We start from the raw sequence: 4,312 nt of genomic DNA, 5'->3' as shown, positions 1-4,312 counted from the left end.
TAACATAATTCGAAATGGGGAATACAAAGTAAAATTAATAATCAAAAAATGATTAAAGTAAAATATTCCATAGCCACAAAAAAAACTTATTCATATTTAGAGACGAATATGTCTTCTCAACATAGCATCTATAAGCAATGGGCCCACATGAGTAGAGGCGCGATACGGGCGTGTAATAAAACGTCTCTATTTTTGTAGACATTTTGGACGTCCTAATATAGCGTCTCATACCATGTAGACACGCTAACCAAGCATGTCTATCTGTTTTGGGACGGACCGTAAGGAGACGCTCCAAGGACGCTTTACTAAATTGTCTCTATTTTTACATAAAGATGAAATAACGCGTCTCTATGTATGAACATGAATGTCTCTACACATCGTTTTTCCTGTAGTGATATAGGATGTGTCCACCTCGCATAAAAACAGTTTGTGAAGGACGAACCACATGTTCAACAACCAAATTTAGCTTAATTGTCACAACTTTCGTGAAGATTTAAAACTAACATTAAGAAGGCAGATAAGCCTATATTGTTGTATCCTTTCAGCCTCATCAACTAAAGACAACAAGCACTAAAGCAAAACGGACAAGGCCAAGAGAACAGGCCACGACACTTAACACCTGCAACATCTTTTAAATCTTGACCGATCTCTCGAGCTCTAGGCTTCCTTGGATCACTTGACTATTGCAACTCCTTCCATGGACGCTACTGTAGCATCTTGGACAGTTTGCCCAGAGACCCGGGCAATGTGTCTCGTCTTGTGGCATGTAAACGGGTGCTGGCCCCTCCCACTGTGCTTCAAGTCATTACTCAAATGGAGTGAAGCGTTGACAAATCCAAAATTGTGTCAACGAATCTAACGAGAGCTGACTTCGGGGCTTCTAAACTAGTCATGCTTGGGTTTATATAATATGCCATGTTCATCTATGACCAGCCTATCAAGAGAACCAATATTTTGGTATGCTCCAATAACTCAATACATAATGTAATAATATGTGAGGGAATATATGTATCCACTTCATAATTATATCTCAACAACAATGGCATTGTGGCAAGTTGTGGATGAGTTAAATGGGGAGGAGAGCATGTAGTATTTATACATCCAGGATATCTATTAGAGCCATATGTGTTGGGCGGTCATATTATTGTTGAATCCAACTAACTTTGTCACGCAGAAGGACAACCATATTAGGACAGTCATGTAACTTCTATGCTCAACCAATTGGCACGGTTGTTCTTGCTTCTCTCTTACCCTACCATAATATTCATGACCATCAGTCACGCTATCTCTTCTCCGCGGAACCCGCGTCCTCTCCCATGTCTCCAAGCATCCAGCCCTGCACCAGTCGACACAACGTCAAATTAGACTCCCCATCCTCGCCCAACGCCTCTTTGGCCCGTCGCATAGCCGCCGTCGTCCGCTCCCGGAGCACCCTCCCGCCGTCGGAGTCCATCAACCACCTCACCTTTGCCGTCACTTCGTCGGCTTCCACCACCTCCTTGTCATATCCATCCACCGCAACGGCCAGACCCAGCTCCTCTTCTAGGAACACTCTGTTCATCCGTTGCTCCGCGTACAACGGCCAGGCCAGCATGGCCACGCCGGCGATGACCGCCTCGAGCACGGAGTTCCATCTGCAGTGCGTCATGAAACCGTCCACCGCGCCATGCACCAGCACGTCGCGCTGCGGCGCCCGTGACTTGACGACGAGGCCCGTCCCCTTGGTCCGGTCCAGGAAGCCCTCCGGGAGGAGGGCGTCGAGGTCTGGCACCGCACGACCCATAGGAACCTCTTGCCGCTGGCTTCCAGGCCGATGGCCACCTGCCTGATCTGCTCTGCGTTGAACACGCCGAGGCTGCCGAAGCAGAGGGACACCACGCTGGCCGTCGGCTGCGTGTCCAGCCATGCCAGGCACTTGTGGCTGCGCTTCACGCCCACATCCTCTGACTTTATGAGCGGCCTGATGCAGTAGACGGGGGGAGTCGGGAGGCCGGGAGGCGTGCAGAGCCCGGCGGCGATGGCGTCCACCGCGCGTGGCTCGGGCGAGCGGAAGGTGTTAACGATGATGCCCTTGGAGCGGCAGAGGTTGGGGGACACTCTGAGGGACCATATGTATGCCGCGTCGTCATGGTCCATGAGCGGCTTGGGGAAGTGCGTTGCCGGAAGCGCGGGGATCCCCGGCACGTGCACGAGCTCCTCTCCCATTTCCCGAAAGTTGGCGGCGCTCCGGGCATGCAGGTCTGGGAGATACAGGTTGGAGGCCAGCGCCTCGGCGGCGGACGTGAAGAAATAGTACCCTGGGACGCCGAGCTCCGCGGCGACGTCGAGCACGATGCTGCAGAAGAAGTCGACGATGAGGACGGCCGAGGAGGCGCCGGCGAGGAAGCCACGAAGGTGTGGGATGGAGAGGCCAGCGACCTCCTAGGTGATCGCCTCGGGGAGGTCGGAGTCGAGCGGCGGGACCTTGACCTGCGCGAGGCAGTGGAAGGAGATGGAGGGGTTGGCAGCGGGGGTCGCGTTCCTCATGCATGGTGGTGGTGTGTGTGGTGGCGGCAGAGTCCGTGTATAGAGTGGTACACACGCCGTCGAAAAGGTGGCCTTTGCTCCGGCCACGCCCGCCTACGCCGTCTTGCCTCGTCGGCTTTGAGCGGCGTCGATGTGGTTGTTGATGTAGCATGCATGTTTGGGCTTGGCTTGGACGTCGTCGATGACTTCGTAGGTTTGCCAGATGTGCGAGGGGTATGCCTTGTGGGAGTAGAGGAGGAAGAGGAATGGATGGACGTGCGACACATGGTGTGCACACATCCGTCGATGACCGCATACACCGCCGCCAATAGCGGAGGAAGTCGCCACCTTGCACCGCTCGACATGTGTGACACGTGTTCGTGCCGACGAAGAGGGAGGCCGCAAGATACGCCTAAGCGTGTCCCGGCCGCAGCCGGATGTTGTCTCCGCCGCCATAGCTACAACGAGTCATCGTTGCTCGTCGAGTGTCGTACCGCCTCCAGGGTTACGACGAGTCGTCGTGACTCGTCGAGCATCGCGCCGCCGCCGACGCGCCGAACGGACCATGGCGCCGAGTCCCGGCCAGCCCATGGCGCCTCCATGGACTAGCAAGAGAGCGGCGAAGGAAACCTCGCGATGCGGCGAAGCCTCGCCCAGGCGCCGCCGATGGTGTAGGTAGAAGGGGCGGCGCACTAGATGGCGGCTAGTCGAACGATGCGTGCCGACGAGTCCCGATCAGTCCATGGCGCCTCGATGGACCAGTGAGACGGGCGAGTAAGGCCTCGCGATGCGGCGGTGCCTCGCCTTGGCGTCGCCGACGGTGTAGGTAGAAGGGGTGCGCCGATTTGATCGATGCGTGCCGCCGAGTCCCGACCAGTCCATGGCGCCTCCATGGACTGGTGAGACGGGTGAGTAAGGCCTCGCGATGCGGCGGTGCCTTGCCTTGGCGCCACCGACGGTGTAGGTAGAAGGGGTGCGCCGAATCGATCGATGCGTGCCGCCGAGTCCGGACCAGTCCGGACGAGCGAGTAAGGTCTCGCGATGCGGCGGTGCCTCGCCTTGGCGCCCCCGACGGTGTAGGTAGAAGGGGTGCGCCGAATCGATCGATGCGTGCTGCCGAGTCCCGGCACAATGATGTTGTTGCCGGCGGACTCGACGACGGAGGGTAGACTAGGGACCGCGCACGGTCGATGGCCTCAGGACGTCGTCGTCTTGCATGGAGAGTTCACCGGGGTCGCGCATGGGCTGCAGCCCCGGCACACCATCGTCTGCGCCGAGAGTACGCCGAGGGTTGCACATGGGCGGCAACCTGGCACGTCGTCGCGGGGATCATCGCTGGTGAGTAGTGCACCGGGGTCTACCAATGAGCGGCAACCCCGACACGGCGTCGATTGCCTTCAACGACCCAAAACGGAGGCGACGGCCAGCTTCGTCTCCGGCCGTCCAGTCACAGATCCGGGCACCACCATCGAGTGAGGAGAGGTGGGATGCGAGGGAGAGATTAGTTTTGATGCTCACCTTGGGAGAAGACGATCGGCATGTTCGCGTCGTCGCTCGTGCACGCGCTCCTCGCGTACGGCGCCGGCTATGCTACCTCCGTCCCGGCCGTCTACTCCAGAAGACAGCCGAGCTCGCGTCGATCTCCTGGCTGATGCGTGATGCTTGAGGCGTGCTATGGATGGATGATGGATGGATCTCTTGGTGGCTCCCCGTGGGTGCTTCGTGCGTTGCCTTCCTTTGTGCGTGGATAGATGATGGATGTGATGCGGTGGATGGATGGGTGGTGGAGGTGTTGCGCGATGGATGG

The 4,312-nt window shown here is 57.0% G+C and overlaps 1 pseudogene; it reads right to left on the bottom strand.

Moving 5' to 3' along the window:
* Positions 1-544: 544 nt before the first annotated feature.
* On the bottom strand, positions 545-3,509 carry LOC123175733 (anthocyanidin 5,3-O-glucosyltransferase-like; annotated as a pseudogene).
* Positions 3,510-4,312: the final 803 nt, after the last annotated feature.

Source organism: Triticum aestivum, unplaced genomic scaffold, assembly GCF_018294505.1.
Source record: "Triticum aestivum cultivar Chinese Spring unplaced genomic scaffold, IWGSC CS RefSeq v2.1 scaffold36130, whole genome shotgun sequence".
In the NCBI taxonomy this organism is placed as follows: Eukaryota; Viridiplantae; Streptophyta; class Magnoliopsida; order Poales; family Poaceae; genus Triticum; species Triticum aestivum.
Note: the sequence above shows the minus strand (reverse complement) of the source record. Positions and strands in the feature narration are given on the sequence as shown.